This window comes from Felis catus, chromosome D2, assembly GCF_018350175.1.
Source record: "Felis catus isolate Fca126 chromosome D2, F.catus_Fca126_mat1.0, whole genome shotgun sequence".
Lineage (NCBI taxonomy): Eukaryota > Metazoa > Chordata > Mammalia > Carnivora > Felidae > Felis > Felis catus.
Window position 1 is genome coordinate 500,530 of NC_058378.1, and position 14,189 is coordinate 514,718.

The window sequence follows — 14,189 nt, forward strand, 5'->3', positions numbered from 1 at the left end:
TTTTTTTTTTTTTTTTTTTTTTTTTTTTTTAAGAGAGGATCTCAAAACCTTATCTGTGAAAACACATTTTCTCAAGGCTGGACAACTTTTAGGTGGATTAGTCAACTGCCCAGAAACTGTAAAAACTCTTATTTTACAGATTTAGAAAAAAATGAAAGTGAGGATCATAGTTCTAGTGGTCTGAGGATACCACAAATCAAGGCATCACAGCAATACAGTATTTCCATACTTGAAGTCATAGCCTAAATTTCACTTTCAATTTTCCCCATGTGCTAGGTATGATAAATGCAATAATATTGAAAACCACGAATGCTTATTCTCCTTTTCAGATGGGAAATTAGGATCCAGTGATTTTCCAAACTGGGAAATTAGAAAATTCTGCTTTGAATCCAGATCTGTCTGACATATAGACTCATATAAATTTTTTAAATTAAAGATTTTAGATTAGAGGACACATTTGAAGACTCCTTAACAGTGAAAAGATTTAGGGGCACCTGGGTGGCTCAGTGGGTTAAGCGTCCGACTTCAGCTCAGGTCATGATCTCATGGTTTGTGAGTTTGAGCCCTGCATCAGGCTCTGTGCTGACAGCTCAGAGCTTAGAGCCTGCTTCGGTTTCTGTCTGTCTGTCTGTCTGTCTGTCTCTCTCTCTCTCTGCTCCTCCCCTGCTTGTGCTCTCTTTCTCTCTCTCAAAAATAAATAAACATTAAAAAATTAAAAAAAAAACAGTGAAAAGATTTAGACCTGGGAACATGACTTAGGTCTCAATAACGACAAGATACCTTCTGAAGAGATGAAATTTTATCTCATTATATTTTCCCTAATTGATTTATTTCCAGTTATATTTTATCCTCAAGAAACTAGCTCATGGTCTTATTGTTTCATAGGCTGGATCATTATCCAAGTACACATGGTTTTCTTGAAGCTAAATCCATGTGGTCTATTTATATTTTAGTGAAGAGTAGAGATTCTATATTGTGGGGGAATTTCTGAGCCCCTGGATCACAATAAATAAAAGACTACAAACTACTCTGGGATGATCCATTCAGGATCAACAAAGACATTAGCTTCTTGCACCTGAATGTAGTCATCAACCCCAGTCTTGGTTGTTACTCTTAAAAAAGACACATGGTATTTCCCTGGGACTGGGCTTCCAGACCATTTGGGGGGCTTTTAAAGTCATGAATGATACTCCTATCATAGATGAAAAAGCTGGAAGCAATCAGATTTGTATCCAAATGTAGCAGATAAAGAACTTGAGATTATAGAAGTCTATGAACTCTGCTTGGTCACCATATTTCATGCCAGGATCATAAGGGCTTCTGAATGATTCAGGTTTTGCTTCTATGTTGGAAGAGATTCGTGGCTTCTGCCCTGTGATGACTTTGTAACTTGAAACAAAGTAAGGTCTAAGACTTGTAGAGATGAATAAAAAATTAGCATGCTCTTAAACTCTTGGTACTTCTGAGTGCCTGGTGATGGACTCACACTTAATGATGTAGGAAAAAGCTATTCTATTTATTTTACGAATCTCCGGTATTGCCTGTGTGCAAGGGGTAGTATGGTGGAGTGGAAAAAGTATAGCATCCAGACTATGCCAATCCTGATTGGAGCCCTGGCTGTGGAATTTGGAGGCCATATGGTCTTAGGGCAGTCATGTGAGCATTCCAAGACAATTTTCTAAATCACAAATTTCCCACAATAATAACAAATACATGCATAGGGCTGTTGTGAGGGTCTAAGAAAAAATCAGAAGAGACTGCTTTATAAATTGAAAGGAATTGTTTAAAGGTAAGCCATCTCAGCACTGGGTGGCTCAGTTGGTTAAGTACTTGACTTTTGGTTTCAGGTCAGGTCATGATCTCACAATTTGTTAGTCCAAGCCTGGCATCGGGCTCTGTGCTGACAGGGCAGAGCCTGCTTGGGATTCTGTCTTTCTGCCCACCCCCACCCCCACCCCCCCGCTCTCTCTCTCTTTGTCTCTCTCTCTGTCTTCTCTCTCAAAATAAATAAACTGAAAATAAAATTAAAAAGTAAAATAAAGACTAGCTGTCTCAAAGCCTTTATCTAAAAGGGAGTAACAGTATAAATCCATAAAGAAAATATATTAGTGTCTGTAATTAGTAACCTTTCTTTTTCTTTTTTTTGTTGTCATTGTTTTTTTGTTTTTTACAAATGATACTGGTAAAGTCAAGGTTCACTAAGGGGAAATCTTGTGACAGTTTGCAGTACTAAGTGACATAAAAGGTAACTGTGTTGTGTACAGATTGAGGAAAGTCTACAAATATTAATTTTTGTTTATTCTCAGCATATTTAACAAGAATGAAAGTTTATAGAAATAAAAAATTCCATACATATAAATCCTCCTTCACAACTGTAAGAAGAAATTCTTGTATACTTCTTGAGGCAGTCTTGTGGGTTAATATGATGGAGTAAAAAATAATGTGATTTTGCTATCCTATAGTTAAAATTTTATTTTTGTCTATTTAGCACTATAACAGACATGAACTGATGGATTTATTGTCAGAAGGTTTGGTGTGTGTGACTGGTATTTTCTCACAAAATATGGGATACACAACATACATGTTTTCTTCAGAGGATGCTGGAACAGTAGAGGCACGCAGGGCTGCTGAGAGGGGGAGGCACGCTTTGTTCCTGGCAGCTGAAATTGTTGTCTATCCAAAAGACAATGTTTCCTTCCCACTGGGAAAGAATATCCTACATATTATGGTGTCAAAATGAGGATTCTAAGAAATCTGTGTTGAAGTTCCAGAAGTTGCTATCATTGTCAAGTCCTGAAAGCTACATGCTTTTCTACTACAAAGGTCAAACTGAAGCTAATATCCAAATTCCTCAGAAAAATAGAAATGTTTATTAACAAAGAAACGTCCAGACTTGACATTTAAGAAATTTCAATGGATGAAATATGAGATGGGTCTTTGCAGCAACCTTCCTTACTTCTTATTTCTGCAACATACTCCTTTCCTCTAAAATAACAATTCCCGAGGTCTGTCATGAGCAATGATGTCACTGAGGCAGGAGTGCTGATCTGCAAAGGCTGCTGTGTGAACAAGCTCCAAGCTCAGGAGCACAGGGATGAACTGGTCTCTGCATAGTACAGTAACAAATGTGACACATAACATCAGTTTTGTTATGAAGCAGAAAATTAATAAGCCTGTCTTAATTATTAAAATGACAAATGATTACAATTCTGTTGGTAATATTTTAATGTTGCTAATGAAATTTAAAATATTTACAAATTATTACAAGGTATTTCTTGGACAATACTCAGCAGTCGAGCCAATTAGTAGTAATACCAACAGCTGACTCATGTTGAACTCAAACTATATGCCAAACTCGGTCCTGAGTGCTTTATTGGCTTAATGTATAATTGTCATATAAAATATGTTAAGGCTTTGCAGCGCATGGTTGGCTCAGTCAAGTAGGTGTCTGACTCTTGATTTCGGCCCAGGTCGTGATCTCACGGTCCATGAGTTCAAGCCCCACGTTGGGCTTTACGCTGACAGCTCAGAGCCTGGAGCATGCTTCAGATTCTCTCTCTCTCTCTCTCTCTCTCTCTCTCTCTCTCTCTCTCTCTCTCTCTCTCTTTCTCTCTCTCTCTCTCTCTTTGCCACATCCCTGCTCTCTCTCTCTCTGTCTCTCTCCCTCCCTCTCTCTCTTTCAAAACAAATAAAAACTTTAAAATAAAGATATGTTGAGGCTTTGAGAAAGTAGGTCATTTGCTTATGATTATTAATTCAGTAAGTATTGTTCTGGGACTCATAATGATCAAATTCCCAAAGCCACATTCCTGATGATTACACTGCATTTCCACCTTCCCACTGCTCACTTTCTGTTTGGGTTTCATAAGCAATGTGATGTGTAGAGAAATATAAAGAAAGCACTGAAGATATAGTCACAAATACTGGGTGCTATTTGTAAATGTGAACAGGATCAGAAGCATTTTATGTAGGAATAAGGCTATTTAAATAATGTTTCAAAGCTATCCTGCGGTTTTTTTCTTCCTTGATTTTCCCCCAAACCAGTGTGGTCAAAAGAAGGCTAAGTTGGCAAACAGAGTATACAATTTAGTTGTTCAATTAGAAGCTGCTTATGCAGCAAGGGCGTTAAGCACGTGCAAAGCATCTTGACAACCTCAGGGAGTTGTCAAGGCTTACTCCCTGGTAATTTCCTTCCCACAGTGGCCACACCTGAAACCAAAGCTGGGCAATGCTTTTGGCTTAGGCCATTGCACTGTCTCCCACCCGGTTCCCCTGTTAGATTTGCACACGCTTTTCTTTCATTAGGAAAATTCATTCCCTGTGGCTCCCATTCACCCTTACCCTGAACACCAGTGAAGGTTCTGTCCAAGCCCCATACTTCCTTACCAGCTCAGACTAGTGCTTTTTCTGTCTAAGTTCTTATTAATGAAGAACGTGCCATCATGCCTCTAATTGACATTCTTGTATTGTTTTTACTTCTTAAAAAGAGAAAAAACATCCTGCAAGCTCAGGGACAAAGTCAAGGGCATTGTCTTCATCCTGTGTCTTGGAACAGACTTTATACACTCCCAGACATACTGTATGGTAAAATGAAGACTTGTTAATTGGTGCATTTTTACCAATTGTGCTCATTCATCTGTTTATTTTAAAAATAGACTCCAATATAGCTTCTCCACTCTCCACCCCCATGTGACATAGGTGTTAACTCCCCTGTGACCTCTCAAGATCTAATTTAATCCAAAGATTGCAGTAGCATGAAAAGCTGAGGTATTTTGTATTAAGAAATGTCTTTTAAATGGATACAGTGTGAACCTTATATTCTTTCCTATTTTCTCTCACTAAATGTGCCATTAGTATATACTTGTGTATTGGGATGACCCCTGTTCCTTGCATTTTTACTACACAAACAGTTCATAATATTTTGTTTATAAATTGCCATTCCCCAGGAAGAAGTGGTGCATTTTAAGTGAAGAGCTGTTAGAGATCGTCTTCTCGAGGAAAATTATTTCCCCCTTTTCAAGTAGGAAATGTAAAAAGTCTTATTTTATCATAATTCTCCACATTCCATCTACGTTAAACATTTGCATTTTTCTTGTCTCAACGTATACAAGGACTGTGACTTTTCGAGACACTCAGATCTGCTTAGCTGAAAAGTCTTGTTACTCATGACTCAATACTCATGAAGAAATAAATAGCACTCAGATTTGTATTGTGGTTGACAGAGCAGCTCCATTTTCGTTTCCTGGACATCCTTTTGGAAAACCCGTTTCTTTCACTTACTGTAAACCTCTTATGAGTCCTGTACTATCATAGGATCTGGGCTGCAACGATTCGCATTCAGAGGGTCCCTGACCCCCAGGACCTGCATTTTAGGGGGACATATAGACAATTAATGACAATGATAAAAATATAATAAATCCCTGCACTTTCTATGGCACAATTCTGAAATAAAAACTCCTGAAAACCTAAAGTTTTGTCATAACTCCTCTGGAGTCTCCTGACCTGAATTAACAAAATACTGTGTATAATCTTTGTTCATCACAGAGTCATTATTCATATCTTTATTTACAGAAATATCAATGGGCTTGATCTGGGGTCACTGTCCCAGGTCCTGTGGGGAGCAGAATGGAAGTAGAATATATATACACTGTATTGCTTTTCTAAACTTAGAAAACATCTGCATGCTCAGAGATATTTGGCTGTGGGTTTCAGGTAAGTGACTGCCCTGTATAATGTGGGTGGTGATAAATCATGAATGAAATTAAGGAGGGAAAGTGATAGGAAAGGCTTTCCTTTCTTGAATTTTAGTCCATTGGCTCATTGTTGCATTACAGCTCTCTGGTGTCTTTAAAATATGATTTATTTTTGTTCTGTGTTTGTTCTGCAGGGAAACTTTGGCCCTACTGCACCTGCTGCCTCTTACCCCAAAGCAGAGTCCTGATACATGCGTCTTTTGAACTACAGATGCAGAAAAGTTAAATATCCTCAAATCTAACCACTGGGCTCTGGCAACCATCTCTACTTGCATAGATCTGTCTGTTTTAGAACCTATTCCCAGGAGGGTCTTGGCTCCTGGGACTATTGATTTCATCTCTCCCATTAGCATATGGCATTACCACGTCAGTCTCATGAGGAAAGACAGGGATGGCAGGATGTACCTAATTTCTTTCTGACGCCTGTGGTCTCACAGGCTTCTGTTAGCTTCTCAGCAGGAGTCAGATGAGTTGTGGCAGGTCTTCTGGGCAATATGGCTATAGCTGTTTTCTTCTCTCTACTCGTGAATGAATAATGTCACGTTGCATATTTTTATTTTATCATTTTACATTTGTTAAGTATTTTTCTTAAGTTTCTTCTGAAGATGGTTTTATTCTAAAATTCTCTTATACACATTTGAGTTGAAATATATGTGGAATATCAGCTAGTTGACCTTGATAATTTAAATTCCTTGAGCTTTTTAAAAAAATCATCTTTAATTGAGAATGATTAAATAAACTTGCCTATCAATATCACTTCATTGTTGCTGCTGTTATCCTAATTTTTTAATGATTTCTACTCATTAGATTGTTTTGAATATCAAATGTACTGACGGATATAAAAATTATATGCATATACAGTACTAATTTCTGTTCAATGTTATTTATGGTTCCTGTGACTAGAATAAATAGGTGACATCTATAAATATCCCAAAAGAGAATTAAACCAAGAGATAATGACTACAGAATAAAAATATCCATTTATCAATTTTAGGAAAGAATGGCTTATAATAGAATACATGTGAAATATATAAAGCTTAAAAATTGGAAAAATGTCAGATTTGATGTTAGGAAGTGAAGGTTATGAGATCAGAAAACTTATCGAAATTAGCATGACATAAAATACAAAAAAGTGAACAAAATTTTAGGATTTTGCACATGCTTGTACTTCTGCTTTGGTGACAAAAGGAACTTAATTGTAACATGTAATCAGAGGACACAGAAAGTTTTTTTCGCTCTTACCTGGTGCAATCAGCTTAATAACAAAGCTTTGAAATGGCATATATCAAAGCATTTATATTTAAAAAAAAACCCAAATTTAAAGTAGTGTCTGGAATAAAGTATCTGTTATGATTTATTTATAGTTGAAATTTGCATTTTTGCAAATCGTATTTGTTATTTCAGACAAAATAAACTTAAAAGTCAGATTTACTCTAGATTGCTTTTCTACCTAGTTTTAAAGTATATATTAGACAGGTTGGTAATAAAATATTCAAAAGTGGTTTTAACTACTTGTTTTCAGTTGTGATAATAACAAAGTGTCCTTTTCCTTGCTTCTAGCAAGTCCAGAAGCAAAAATCATTTTTAACACCCAGATGGCATATTTTTAACATTCACTGAAAGCAGGAATAATAAGCTGGCATGCCGTGTTGCCTACCTGTCAAGCCTGCATGAGTATGTTCACAGTTCACATGAAGCTGTGTCTATTTTGAAACGGTAATTGCATTGTAGTAATACAAATACAGCTTTTAGAGTGACAGTGAGGCAGTCTGATGTAGAAGAAGGAAGTCTGAAGTGGAAAACAGGACACTGAGTTCTGGGTCTAACCCTGCCACTAACTCTGGGTGGAAGTTTGTGCGAATCTCCTAACCTTACCAGACTTTTGCTTCTTAGTTTTTTTAATGTTTATTTACTTACTCGGAGGTGGGGGGGGGCAGAGGAAGAGGGAGACACAGAATCCAAAGCAGGCGCCAGGCTCTGAGCTGTCAGCACAGAGCCCGACGCAGGGCTTGAACTCACAAACAGTGAGATCATGACTGAGCTGAAATCAAAAGTTGGATGTTTAACCCACTGAGCCACACGTGTGCCCCAATTTTTGCTTCCCTATTGGCTAAATTAAAAGTTTGGAGTAGACAACTTTTAAGATTTCTGCTAGTCCAAAAATGTTTTAATTTTATAAACCATGTACCCTGTTGTGCAAAAGCAGTATTTGTTTTTCTGTCAAATTTTATAAAGTGCCTCTTCTGCCTGGTATCAGACAATGGGATTTTGGTGCATGTGCACTAGATTTTGTTTAGTGACATTTAAATCCAGTTAGTGATTGTCCCTTCTTTCTCATTCATTGTAGCTGGGTGGTGTCAGGTGGGGTCACTTGACCTCATGTGTCTTCCTGTGCTAGCACCTGCCCACATGGACACTCTCTGATCGGGTCCTTGCTATGCACGGTCTATCTAGGTCACTCTCCCTATGGTCCCTCTTGTTATGGTCCAAAATACTTTCAGATCTTCTCCCTCTCTCTTTCTCTTTCTGCCTCCCTCTCTTTCTTTCTCAGCTAACTGTTATGGCTTTCTTGGAGGCATGAAAAAATACCAGCTGCTGTCTTGGGAAGACAAATGGAAACATGTATATGCTACTTGGGCCAGTCTTAGCGTACACATACCTCATAGCATGTCATATGAAGAGCCCAATATAGCTCCTGAACCTGGTTTGGGAAGTGGGGTAAGGTCCTCCCTACTCTCAGATCCTCGAACCTCTCAGGGGGCATCCTGCGCCCCTGCCCGGGACTCTCTGAGCATGATGGCAGGATAGGTCATTATCCAATTTCAGTAGACATTTGTTTTCTCCAGCAGACGAGTATATTATTATTTTCATCAATCAAGTAAGATGTATTTCCCACTGTTGGGATGTATCGGATGATAGATCAAACCACAGCTGGTTCTGTTCCTGAAAAGCATCATAATCCTCCTTCCTTCAGAATTAAAAACAAGAGAAGAGAATAGACCAGTTATTATTAAAGATAAACTACAAAATTCATATTTGTATCACAATTTGAACAGTTGCAAAATCCTGTGCTTCAGACAAATATCCTGAAATATTTGTGCCTACTCATTTTTTCTTCTCCTTTGTCCCTTTCCAAATGAATAATAAATGCATTCTCTTTACCTATGGGGATCAAATTTAGTTTAATTTCCCATTACATCTTATATTTTGGCTATTTTGAACAGTTCAGTTTTGCTCAGTTATGATTGTTTTGCAGCCATATAGAACATCTCTGAAGCTTTCCATTCAAATGAGGAGAAAATCATCCAAGTGATTATTGTCTTTGACATAATCTTGGGAAATGTTGAGTATACGTGTCTTTCTATGTATCCTGAAAGATGATGAAGATGAAGACGAAGATCTAAGCCTGAATTTACACATCAGGAGTTGGTAATGGCTCCATTATGCTGTACTCTGTTTTCTTCAGTGGTATTCTATTTGAAACTTTTTATTATTTGATAAAAACTTTAAAAAGCAGACTTCTTGAAACTAGAATTGGAGTAGCGAAAAGAGACAAGCTGCATCACAGTAAAGCAAATGGTAGAGATCTGAAGTAATTCATTGGTTCATTTTTTCTGTGGAAAGGGAACTCTTTTTATTTTTGGCAGATTACCTAATGGCTGAATATGCAGACTGTGTGTTTGAAATCCCAGTGAGTCTTCAAAAAATTCATCACAAGATGCTGGGTGAAGAAATGCCTGATCAGTGTACAGTGCCTCTGTCTTAAAAGGAAAGAAGAGAAAAAACCTGCTCATGTGGAGAGAATATAGAAGTTACTTGATCTGAGAGCAAAAGCTCCCATCTGTTTACTGATACCCACCTCCCATGGACTTCAATCAGCTTCATCTTCTCAGCAGGAAGAACTTGTTGCAGGATAGAAATTTGAACTTCACTAATAACGTTAAAGGGGATCAAGGCTTTCATAATGAGTTTAATACCTCGGATGCAGAAACAGTTATTGGACACTGCAGAGTCTTAAATGATTCTCTTGGCCTGGTGAATTTTATCTTTCCTACAGGTGGAAAGTTTTAAAGTGTATATATTTATGTAAATGTGTAGTTGCTGGAACTAGAAAGTAAATAGGTGACCATCACAATGTTACATAAGTGGTTTCACTCATGGGTTGAAGAATTGGGGTATTTGGATCCCCAAATAAGGAACTTGAATTATAGTGGATTTGATTATGAGAATAGGAACATTCTTCCCATAGCATCCTTGCTTGTTTTCCTCTCTTCTCTACCCCTTCTAATTTCTGAAAATATAATGAATAATAATTACAACTTTTGAGTGTTTTCTATGCGTCATGTAATGAGCCGTTTACTTATACACGCATTTTCTCATTATTTCTTACCATAATCACTTGACATAAGAAATTCAAAGCAAAAAGGTTACGCTACTTTTCCAGGTCACACCTGGATGAGACGCAGGAAATTAAATTCAGGTGAAATTGATGAATCAGTTGAATGATACCACCCAATCCCTCCTTCCTACTCTATGTAGAGCAGTTAAAAACCAATTTCTTTGCCTGGTTCTCAGGTGTACTTTAAGGGGCTGCATCAGCACTGAAAGATACATCTCGGGGCCGATCCTGCTGCAAGAACAGTAAGTGCCAGGAGAGCCCCAGCCTGGCCCAGCCACAGGCAGAAGGAAGAGAGCATGGTCTCCACCAGCCCTTCACCCTCAATGCTGTCGGTCTCCAAACCTCTGCCCGCCCAGCGCCCAGCGGCTCTCCGCCCTGCCCCTGGCTCGCCACCCCGCCCCACCCTGTGGTTCCTGCCCCGCCCCCGGCTGTCTGCCCCGCCCCGCGGTTCTCTGCCCCGCCCCACGGTTTCCGCCCCGCCCCCGGATTTCCGCCCCGCCCCGTGGATCTCCGCCCCGCCCCACGGCTCTCCGCCCTGCCCCTCACGCTCTCCACCCCGCCCAGACGCTCTCTATCTGAGGACCTTCCCTCCGCGTGAGGAGACGTAATCAGTCACCACAGCCGCCAGCCGGGCTCACGGGCCGCACCCGAGCTGCAGACTGGAGGAGGAGACTACAGCCCACAGGTGGCGGCCCCGGGCCTCCCCTCAGGCCGCCGCGTGCTGACGCCAGAAGATTGGCGACCACCAGTTCTCCTCAGAAGCCTCAGGGCGTCCGAACTCAGCCATGAGCTGTGTGGACGGGGCCCGGTGCCCCTTGTGTCCGTGTGGACGGCACACCGCCTATCCCTACAATGACGGGACACAGTCCGGACAACACGTCCCCGTCCCCACGACGACGGGACACTCCCCGGAGGCGCCTCAGCCCGGACATCCTCAGTGTCCGTGTGGACGACACGTTCCGGTCCCCATGATGATGGGACACGGCCTGGATACTCCTCAGTTCGGACATTCTCAGTGTCCGTGTGAACGACACATCCCCGTCCCCACGGTGATGCGACACGGCCCGGACAACCTCTGTGTCCTTGTGGACGGCATGTCCCTGTTCCCACAATGACGGAACACGGCCCGGAGGCACCGCAGCTCGGACGTTCTCAGTGTCCGTGTGGACGACACGTCCCATCTCCACAGTGGCAGGACACAGCCCGGACAACCTCTGTGTCCTTGTGGACGGCACGTCCCCGTCCCCACAATGACGGGACACACACAGCCCGGACAACCTCTGTGTCCTTGTGGACGACACGTCCCTGTCCCCATGGTGACGGGACACAGCCCGGACAACCTCTGTGTCCTTGTGGACGGCACGTCCCCATCCCTACAATGACGGGACACGGCCTGGAGGCACCACAGCTCGGACATTCTCAGTGTCCATGTGGACGACACGTCCCATCCCCACAGTGACGGGACACACACAGCCCGGACAACCTCTGTGTCCTTGTGGAGGACACGTCCCTGTCTGCATGGTGACGGGACACGGCCCGGACAACCTCTGTGTCCCTGTGGATGACACGTCCCCGTCCCCATGGTGACGGAACACGGCCCGGATACACCTCAGCTCGGACATTCTCAGTGTCCGTGTGGACGACACGTCCCATCCCCACAGTGACAGGATACAGCCCGGACAACCTCTGTGTCCTTGTGGACGGCACGTCCCCGTCCCCACAATGACGGAACACGGCCGGAGGCACCACAGCTCGGATGTTCTCAGTGTCCATGTGGACGACACGTCCCATCCCCACAGTGACGGGACACACACCGCCTGGACAACCTCTGTGTCCTTGTGGACAGCACGTCCCTGTCCCCATGGTGATGGGACACAGCCCGGACAACCTCTGTGTCCTTGTGATGGCACGTCCCCGTCCCCACAGTGACAGGACACACCCTGGACAACCTCTGTGTCCTTGCGGACGGCACGCCCCCGTCCCCACAATGACGGAACACGGCCCGGAGGCACCACAGCTCGGACGTTCTCAGTGTCCATGTGGACGACACGTCCCATCCCCACAGTGACGGGACACACACAGCCCGGACAACCTCTGTGTCCTTGTGGACGACACGTCCCTGTCCGCATGGTGACGGGACACGGCCCGGACAACCTCTGTGTCCCTGTGGACGACACGTCCCCGTCCCCACGGTGACGGGACACGGCCCGGAGGCACCTCAGCTTGGACATTCTCAGTGTCCGTGTGGACACGTCCTGTCCCCACGGCCCAGACAGCCTCAGCGTCCCCGCGGAGGACCCTCAGCGTCCAGGACCAGGCTCGGCTCGTGCAGCCCTCACCACTGGAAGAAAAGGTAAGAATACACCACACTTGGCCACAACACGTGTCCACCGCTTTTTGGCAACATTTACTGGTCTGTGTACACACTGGGCAAAAGCTACTTTTGACGTGTAGACGAGGAGTTGGAAAACCACGGGTTTTGCGCAGAAGTGTCCTCTGGAGAGGACTTTTGTGTGTGGCATTGCTGCACCATGTCCTGCAGCGGCCCTGCTGGTGACGCAGGGCCGTGTGGTGTCCGCGGGTCAGAGGAGACGGGGCACGGGGCCCTGAGGGGGAGGCTTGCCCAGGCTGTACTGGTCACACTGAGGAGACGCGTGCCTCTTATTCCTGTCACCCTGCGTGTGCACTGCGTCCCCACCCTCCGCGTTCACTCGGCAATGTTAGGTACCTTTGGGAAGTGTCCCGTCCCTCTAGATAAAGTGCCCTGTGTGCCTCAAGCAGAGGTTGTAAGTAACATCGCTCGGATACCCTGTTATTAACATTCCTACGAATGCTGCCTTGCGGAGATGCAAAGGCTCCACCGGGTGTTCGTGCAGTCGTGTCGGTCACTGTCCGAGGAGGGAGAGGACGGGGACTCCACCCAGGGTGTGCAGAGGCAGTATCCATCGTGGGCCCCTCTGCTCGGCACTTTTCATTGTGCACATAGTGTGTGGAATGGACACGGGGGTCCTCCTCTTACAGCAAGTCTTCTTACATGTTAGTAGGTTACCAGACAACAGAACGGTTAGTAAACGTGCGTTTTGTAAATTTTGCGTTAAAATTTATAAGGCGGTGATCTTCCGAAAATGACTGGTGGAAGGGAAATGGTTAAACTTATGTCTTAAGAAAATCAGTCCTTGAGACCTGTGGATTCTGTTGTCGTTTCTCCTGGTTTTCTTAAAGAAACATGGGCTCTGGAATTAAACTGCTTGGTTAGAGTCTGCGGTCAAAAACTTGCTTAAAGTTCTCCACGTCTCCTGTTTTCCCATCCGTAAGATAACATAACAATGTCATTGCTTCAGTGAGTTGTTCTGAGATTAAAGCAGATGATAAATAGGATGACTTGGAAGGGCCACTCAGTGGCTCGTAGTCACCTCTTCTAGTTGTGTGTGGCCAGGGGTTAGCATGTTTATAGGAGAGCAGGAGAAATTAGGTCGGAAATACCAGCAGAACCGGGGTTGAGAAGAGCCTCCTTACCCGGTTAAGAAGATCAAATTCTCTATGTAAAGGGAGCCATTTAAAGATCTGCTTAGGATGAATGTTTGGTAAATCTTGTGGTGGATCTTTACCAACAGAAACCAGAAGGCCAGGATGTGGTACTAAATGCCACAGTAGGAAACGGAAGTGGTAGGGTGGCATGAATCTGAAGAGACGTGACTTGTGATAGACACACTGAATTATTCGACTTGTGTTGAGGAAGGGAGAGAGATCCAGGAGGAATTCCATTTCTCGTGTTTAGATGACTCAGCAGATACAAGCGGTAAGACAGTGAAGACAAAATAAGAAGTCCTTTTAGTGCGTAGATTATAGCTAACATAAACTTGGAATATGTTAAATATATGATACCTAAGAAACTTTCAGGTAGACATAGACAGTTTAACCTGGAACTTGGAAGTTTGGGCTGAAGTTATTGATTACAATTCATGAGAAAAATCATGATGGTTAAAGAATGAATGATCCCACCAAACTAATAAGAAAAAAATACAGGTCAAGGATGG

General features: G+C 42.9%; 2 long non-coding RNA genes across 12 annotated transcripts in view; one reads left to right on the forward strand and one right to left on the reverse strand.

The window, feature by feature from the left end:
* The window catches only part of LOC109492929, a 200,747-nt gene extending 194,238 nt beyond the window's left edge, over nt 1-6,509 (forward strand). For 7 of the 9 annotated variants that reach the window (XR_006586807.1, XR_006586808.1, XR_006586806.1 and 4 more), the window contains 2 exons: nt 5,572-5,712; nt 5,888-6,509. This is a non-coding gene — a long non-coding RNA (uncharacterized LOC109492929). The remainder of the gene's footprint in view (nt 1-5,571; nt 5,713-5,887) is intronic. The other 2 variants (XR_006586809.1, XR_006586802.1) reach the window with 1 other exon arrangement.
* LOC109492927 lies at nt 2,842-10,542 on the reverse strand. 3 transcript variants are annotated; one of them, XR_002146908.3, is made up of 5 exons: nt 9,613-10,542; nt 9,406-9,514; nt 8,413-8,721; nt 6,159-6,271; nt 3,644-5,362 (listed from the first exon to the last, which is right to left on the reverse strand). It is a non-coding gene; the product is annotated as an uncharacterized LOC109492927 (long non-coding RNA). The 3 variants fall into 3 exon arrangements; XR_006586810.1 differs by having other exon boundaries at nt 9,406-9,539; XR_002736677.2 differs by lacking the exons at nt 3,644-5,362; nt 6,159-6,271 and adding an exon at nt 2,842-3,106.
* Between the last annotated feature and the right edge of the window lie 3,647 nt (nt 10,543-14,189).